Below are 8,532 nucleotides of genomic sequence, written 5' to 3' on the forward strand. Positions count from 1 at the left end.
TTCAATCCCAAAGAAAACACATGGTATTCACTCACTGATAATTGGATATTAGCCCAGAAGCTGGAAATACCCAAGATTCAACTCGCAGACCACATGAAGCTCACGAAGAAGGAAAACCAAGTGTGGGTGCTTCGGTCCTTCTTAGAAGGAGTAACAAAATATTCAAGCAGAGCAAATATGGAGACAATTGTGGGACAGAAACTGAAGGAAGGGCCATCTGGAGACCATTCCACCTGGGTATCCACCCATGTGCAGTCACCAAAGGTAGACACTGATGTGAATGTCAGGAAGTGCATGCTGACAGAAGCCTGATACAGCAGTGTTCTTAGAGGTCTGTCAGAGTCTGACATATTCAGTGGCAGATGCTCATAGCTAACCATTGAACTGACCAAGGGGTTCCCAAAGGAGGAGTTAGAGAGAAGGAGCTGAAGGAGCTGAAAGGCTTTGCGGCCCAATAAGGAGAGCAACAGTACCAATCAACCAGAACTCTCAGGGTCTAAACCACCAGCCTGGGAGCACATAGGGAGACACCCATGGCTCCAGCTGTATATGTAGGGGAGGATGGTCCTGTTGGGCATAGGTGGGAGAGGGGATCCTTGGTCCCATGAAGGCTGGATGCCTTGTGGGGGAGGGAATTCTAGGGTGGGGAGGTGGGAGTGGGGTGTGTGTGGAGGCACATCCTTATAGAAGCAGCAGGAGGGGGATGGGATAGGAGGTTCCTGGGAGGGAGGGAAATGAGATAAGGGGATAACATCTGAAATGTAAATAAAATATCCAATAATAAAAAAAAAATCAATGCTTTCTTGGAACCAATGGGGCACTGGTGGAGAGTATTAAAAGAACTTGCAGCAGCATTTAGACAAGCTTGCTGCAGTGTTTCCCATCTGCTCCATGTTCACCTCCAACCCCCAAGGGCAGGTGGGTCAGCAGTAAGTAATCTAGGGCACTTCCAACATGGTACAATGTTCTCTTTAAGGCTGGACACACACAATCACCTAGTCTCAGCACTTGGACCCGTTGTGAGTCTCTGTGTAGAATGCTGCCCACAGCAAGAAAAAACTTTTCTAGCTAAGGCTGAGAGCATTCCAGACATTCTTTACACTCTATCTTTGGTCTTGTTCCCGAAGACTTAGAGTGGCTGGTATGAATGTCCTGTTGAGAGAGGAATATCTGTTATCAGTATCTTGAGGAGCTATGTATCTCTGCATTAACCCTTCATTGTGAAGAGAAGATTGTCTTTGTTTTTCTTTAAGTCTAAGAATAGCATTTGTCTATGAGAATGGATGTAAGTATTTAGAAGGCAGCTTGGTGCTCTGTCAACTGAGCTAAATGGTAAGTTTTCCTGATAGACCTAGAATGTCATCAGCTATGAGTTTTTAACTGAGTTTAGAGTACTAGGCATGGATTTCTTCTTGTGCAGTGGGCCTCAGAACCAATCATGAAATATCAGTTGCCTCTGGAACAGTCATGCCACCATTGCATGAGTGACCACATCTTGGCTGGCAGGTTGATATTGTAGTTTGTAGGGTTCTCAGTTAGGTAAGGACATTGATAACCTGTCTCTACCCCCTTGGCCTGTATTGTTCCTCCTGACACTGTGAAAGCTGGTCAGCAGAAAGAAAACTTTCAGCTCAGTTTCCATTTTTCTCTGTATCTTGTATCCAAGGTGTGTGGGGTCGTCAGCAAGATGTAGTAGCTTTGGGGAGCAGCCAAAGGGAATGGCAAAATCCTGTGTTCTTTGGGGGAAGCTTCTAGAGCCCTAGTTTCCAATCCATAAGAAAGCATCCCACACTGAGATCTTTGCTTAGTAACATGGTTGATACTCAGTTATGCAGGTTCTCACATTTCTTAGTTATGAGGTTAGCTGCTTATTCTACTTTTTAAGCAGACTTTTTGTGCTCAAAATTTGAAGTTCCTTGTTCTAGATACTCATCTCACGGTAGAAGAATGCTTTGAAAACATCCGTCCACATTCTGTAATTTTCCTCTTAATTATGTTGACTCTTTCCTTTGCATAGAGGCATCTTTTTGACATAACCCAGGTTGTCTGCTTTTTCTTCCTTGCTGTGCCTTTGGAAAAAGTCACTACCTAAACCAATGTCTTGAAGTACACCCTATGTTCTCTTATGCTCACTTCATAGTTTCAGGGGTTTGGTTTAAGTATTTAATTTAGTTTTGAGTTGGTTGTTGTGTATAGTGAGGAGGGGTTTTAATTTTATTCTTCTGCATATGTATATCAAGTTTTGTCAGCAACATTGATTTATGAGACTGTTCCTCACTGTATATTCTTTCATAGAAACCTGTGGGCTATACAAACATGGATTTACTTCTGGGTTATCTATTATGTTCTATTGTTCTATGTTGTCTGTTTTTGTATATGCACTATGCAGTCTTCATTAGTACGGCTTTGTAGTATGCTTTTCATCCAGTATTGTGATGTCTCTATAGATTTTTCTTTTACTTTTATTACTTTCTTTTATTTTGTTCTTTAGAACTGTTTCTGTTATTCTGAGTCTTTTGTGTTATCAAATGAATTTTAGGATTTTTTCTATTAAGAAAAATCACCGATATTTTATGGAAATTATATTGTCTCTATAAATCTCTTTGGGTGGTATAATCACCTCAATAACACGGATTACTCTGATCCATTAGCATAGAATGTCTTTCCAACTTCTGTGGCCTCTGTAATATACCCTTCCTTGTTTTTCTGTAAGTTTCATTGAAGAATACTTCCACTTCCTTGTTTAAATCTATGCCTCAAGATTTTGCTGTTAGTTGCTACTGTAGATGCTTTCAGACTTCCTCTTGAGTAAGTCCACCATCAGCATAGAGAATACTCCATTGTATGCTGTTATATCCTCCTGAAGTTGTTCATAAGTTTGCATAGTTCTCTGATCATTGGTTTTTATTTTTTTTTATGTGTGACATCATACCACCTGCAAATGTATGTGACTTCACTTTAGCCTTTCTAATATGGACGCCCTCTCTTACTTTTCTTGTTCCTAGTCATCCTCACTGAGGCTTCCAGAAATCTATTAAATACAGGTAGTAAAATTGGACATCCTTTCTTGTGAGGAAATCTTAAAAGTCTTCAGCTGCAGGTTTTTCAAATATAGACTTGAATATTTTGAGTTTTTGCTATATACTTAATCTGTTGAAAATTTTACCATGAAGGAATGTTGAACCTTATCCAATATTCTCTTTCATTAAAGTGAACATATAGTTTATGAGTCACTTGTACCACATATCATGTGGTTGATTGGTATATGTCAAGCCAGCTTTGCATTCCTGGTGTAAATGCCACTTGATTATGATATTCAAAGTTGTAGATATGCTTTTAATCCTGTTTGCTAGCATTTTATGGTGAATTCTTCTATCTCTGTACATTATACTCATCAAGGGTAATGGTCTAGAGTGATGGACATTGAACAGGGCCCCACTCATGTCAAATAACCTTCCAATGAGTTATTTCCCAAGCTCCTTGCCCTGCTTTTGAAACATAACCATACTATTTATCCCAGGCTAGTCTTAACTATTATTGCATTAAAATCTATGTTTCCATTTATATTCAATAATATTTATTTTTAATATTTATATGATTTCATGTTTGGTCCATATATATTTGTAATTGTGATATCTTCTTGCTGGATTGAACCTTTTATTACTATACAATGACTATCTTTTACTCAGTTTTGAAATTTCTATTTAAAGATTTCTTTACCTGGTAAAACTACTATTTGCATAATGTATCCTTTTTCATCCTTCATTTTTGGTCTATGTTTATCTTCATAAATAAAAGATACTTATTGTAGGTAGCATGTCATTGGGTCATTTTTGTTTATCCACTCAATGTATACCATTAGTAAATGTAAGACATTGCATCCATGAATATTTATGGAAAGGTGTGAACTTTTTGAACTTTTTATTTGTCAATTACAGTCTGCTTGACTTTTCATATTACTGTTCCTATCTCTTTCACACATTGTTTATTTTTAAATTTATTTTCAGTGTGCATGGGCATGTTTGTATGTGTGAGCTGTGGAGGCCAGATGACAATATCAAGTGTTTTCCTCAAGAGCTCTTCACCTTGGTGTGTGTGTTTGTGTGTGTGTGTGTGTGTGTGTGTGTTTGTGTGTGTGTGTGTGTAGGCGAGAGGTCAATAGTCTTCTTTATTACCTTATTTTACAAGAGAGGGTCTCTTACTGAACAAAGAGCTTAGTGGTTCAGCTAAATAGTCTGGCCAGCAAATCCTCAGATCCTCCTGTCTCATCTCCACCTCTCAGCACTGGAAATATAGTTGCGCACTGCCACATCTGGCCTTTAATGTGAGTGCCAGGAATTGAACTCATGTCCTCAGGCTTGCATGACAAGCAATTTATTACCACAGCATCTCCCCAACTCCTTGTTATTTATTTCTTGTGCCTTGGTGGTTTTCTGTCACGCTAAGGTTTGATTCTCTCTCTCTCCCATGTATCTATTATTCTAGTGAGCTTTATATATATTCATGAATTTTCACAATGACTATCATCATCCTTAGGTTTAATGTAGAATGCCATAAGTAGACTTAACTAGTGAGAAACACGTATTTTTCTTTCAGAAAAATATAATTTTTCTGAATATGGTTTTCTTGGTTTTCCCCCTCCTCTCTGAATATGGTTTTCTTGGTTTTCCCCCTCCTCTCTATGATATACCACTAGATCCAATTAGTCCCACTCTTATATGAATAGGTTAGGGGACATCCACTGGAGCATAGCAAGCTTACTAGTAGCCACATCGTTTAAAAAATGATTCTACCTCCCCAGGCAGCTAGCCATTGCCAATATTCATCAGTTTGGAGCGGGGCCTGAAGATCATCTCTCCCGCCTATGTAGGAATTTTGAGTAGCTTGATCTTTTATGGGTCTTGTGCAGCGAACCACAGCTGATAAGTTCAGGAATACAACAGTCACATGACCTCCTGAAAACAGCATCTCACAGCACTCCTTCCCATCCACCAGCTCTTATATTCAATATCCATGTGAAATCCTGAGGATAGCCACAGACACACAGACACAGACACACACACACACACACACACACACACACACACAACTCTCCACAATCAAAAAGATTAATCAATTTGTCGTGTCCAAGAAGCATACCTCACTATCAAAGACAAAGGTAACCTCAGAGTGAAAGGATGAAAAAGGAATTTCAAACAAATAGGTATTATTGTGCTAATATTTGCCAGACTAAGCGGCAAAATAAGTTAGAAGAGATAAAGAACCCCACCTCATACTGAGTGAGGGCAAATCCACCAAGCTGATATTACAGTTTTAAACATATATACCTATATACGCTAGATGCTGGCACACCTGATTTCATAACAGAAACACTTTTAGATGTAAAGAAAAATTAAATCAACACTGTACTAGGCTGAATGTTGTGAGTGCTTTGAGTTGAATAACCCACTCACCTCAGTCGTCAGATCATACTCCACTCCCAAGGAGACAACAAGTCGGCCCCAGCTGTGATTATGATCAGATACATTTTATGAGATTCTCAAAAACTCAGTAATATAAGGAAAATAGAAAACCATCAGAGTTGGAGAATGTTAGAGATCAACGGGGCTAACAAATATCTACAGAAGATTTTCTTTAACCACCAAAGAACACACATCTCTCTGAGCAGCTCATGGGGATTTCTGTAAAAATAGATCACACAATGTGACACAAAACAAGTCTTAGCCAACACAGGTAGAAATAATTTCTTGTATTCTGTCTTGAATGATAAATGTGTCATTGAAAAAATTCAGAAGGAAATTTAAAATTCCTTAAAGTCAAGGAAGATGAAAACACAACAAACAAAAGCTTATGGGACACCCCAAAAGGGAAATTTGACACAAGTGCTATGAAAAAAAAAAAACCCAAAACAAAAACAAAAACAGAAACCAAAACCAAAATCAAAACCAAAAACTAGAAAACAAAAATGCATTTCTTTAGGTGCTTCTCAGCCATTCAAGATTCCTCAGATGAGCATTCTGTGTAGCTCTGCATCACATTTTTAAATTGGTCTATTTTTTTTTCTGGAGTCTAACTTCTTGAACTCTTTGTATTTTTTGGATATTAGTCCTCTATCAGATGTAGAATTAGTGAAGATCTTTCCCAATCTGTAGGTTGCCGTTTTGTCCTACTGACAGTGTCCTTTGTCTTACAGAAACTTTTCAGTTTCATGAGGTCCCATTTGTCTGTTGTTGATCTTAGAGCCTGAGCCATTGGTGTTCTGTTCAGGAAATTTTCCCCTGTGCCAATGTCTTTGAGGCTATTTCACACTTTCTCTTCTGTTAGATTCAGCATTTCTGGTTTTATGTGGAGGTCCTTGATCTGTTTGGACTTGAAATTTGTACAAGAAGATAAAAATGAATCAATTTGCATTCTTGTATATATTGACCACCAGATACACCAGCACAATTGTTGAAGATTCTTTCTTTCTTTTCCACTGTATGGCTTTGGCTTGTTTGTCAAAGATCAAGTGTCCATAGGTATATGGGTTTATTTCTGGATCTTCAATTCTATTCCATTGATTGATCTGTCTGTCTCTGTACCAATGCCATGCAGTTGTTATCACTATTTCTTTGTAGTACAGTTTGAGATCGGGAATGGTGAGTTCTCCAGAAGTTCTTTTATTATTGAGAATCTCAAATGGCCAAGAAGCACCTAAAGAAATGTTCAACATCCTTAGTCATCAGGGAAGTGCAATTCCAAAGGACCCTGAGATTCCACCTTCCATCAATCAGAATAACGAAGATCAAAAGCTCAGGTGACAGCAGATGCTGGCGTGGATGTGGAGAAAGAGGAACACTCCTCCATTGTTGGTGGGATTGCAAGCTGGTGAAACCACTCTGGAAATCAGTCTGGTGGTTCCTCAGAAAATTGGACTTAGCATTACCTGAGGTCCCAGCTATACAACTCCTGGGCATATACCCAGAAGATGCTCCAAAATATAACAAGGACACATGTACCTCTATGTTCATTGCGGCCTTATTTATAATATCCAGACACTAGAAACAACCCAGATGCCCCACAACAGAAGAATGGATATGAAAATGTAGAACATTTACACAATAGAATACTACTCAGCTATTCAAAATGACTTCACGAACTTTGTAAACAAATGGATGGAACTAGAAAATATCATCCTGAGTGAGGTAACCCAGACCCAAAAGAACATACATGGTATGTACTCACTGATAAGTAGATATTAACCCAAAAGTTCGGAATACCCAAGATCCAACTCACAGATCATATAAAGCTTAACAAGAAGGAAGGGTAAAGTGCAGATGCTTCAATCCTACTTAGAAGGGGTACAAAATCATGGGAGGCAGAAGGAGGGAGAGACCTGGGCAAGAGACAGGAGGGGGAGGGAAAAAAGGGAGGCAGGACCAGGTATGGGAAGAGACAGGTAAGAAGGCTAGAGGGCCATGATAAGGACTAGAAATAAGTAGCAGTGGCTGTGGAACTTGGGGAACCACTAGAAAGTCCCAGATGTCAGGGATACAAGAGGTTCTTAGGATCCAATGGGGGATAACTTTAGCCAAAATACCCAACAGCCAGGAGATAGAACCTGTAGAGATCATCTCCAGTAGATAAACATGGCCCCCAGTGGAAAGATGGAGCCACCCACCAATCTCAAGTTTTTAACCCAGAATTGTCCCTGTTTAAAGGAAAGGCAGGGACAAAACTGGAGCAGAGACTAAAGACAAGGCCATCCAGAGACAGCCCCATCTTGCAATCCATTTCCTCCACAGACACCAAACTCCAACATTATTGCTGATAATGGAGACAGGAGCCTGGCGTGGCTGTCCTCTGAGAGGCTCTGCCAGCTCCTGACTGAGACAGATGTAGATACTTACAGCCAACCATTGGGCTGAGACTGGGGATCCCGTTGGAAAAGTTAGGGGAAGGATTGAAGGAGCCGAAGGGGATTGCAACCCCATAGGAAGAACAGTCTCAACTAATCAGACCTCTCAGAGCTCCCAGGGACTAAGCTACCAACCAAAGAGCATGCATGGGCTGGTCCATGGTCCCTGCCACATATATAACAAAGGACTACCTTGTTTGGCCTCAGTGGAAGGGGATGCACTTAGTCCTTTGGAGGTTTGATGCCCCAGAGAAGGAGGATGCTAGAGGGTGAGGTAGGGGTGGGTGAGTGGGGTAGCACCCTCTTAGAAGAGATGAAGAGGAGGGGGAATAGGGTTGGAGACACATGGTGGGAGGACTGGGACAACATTTGAAATGTAAATAAATAAAACAAAGCTCTCAAATAATACTTTACTCATACTAGGACTTTCAAATAGCAAGGAAGCCAAACCCCAAATTAGTAGATGAAAAAAAAAACCAGAAAACAGTTTTAAAAATGGAAGTGAAAAATAATAAAAATAATCAATGAAAAAAATAAGTTGGTTTTTTTAAAAAAATAGAAGCTTGACAAACTCTTATACAAATCAAAAAAAAAAAAAGAGAGAGGACACAATTTAATAAAACTAGAGATGAAAA

This window comes from Grammomys surdaster, unplaced genomic scaffold, assembly GCF_004785775.1.
Source record: "Grammomys surdaster isolate TR1022 unplaced genomic scaffold, NIH_TR_1.0 225, whole genome shotgun sequence".
Lineage (NCBI taxonomy): Eukaryota > Metazoa > Chordata > Mammalia > Rodentia > Muridae > Grammomys > Grammomys surdaster.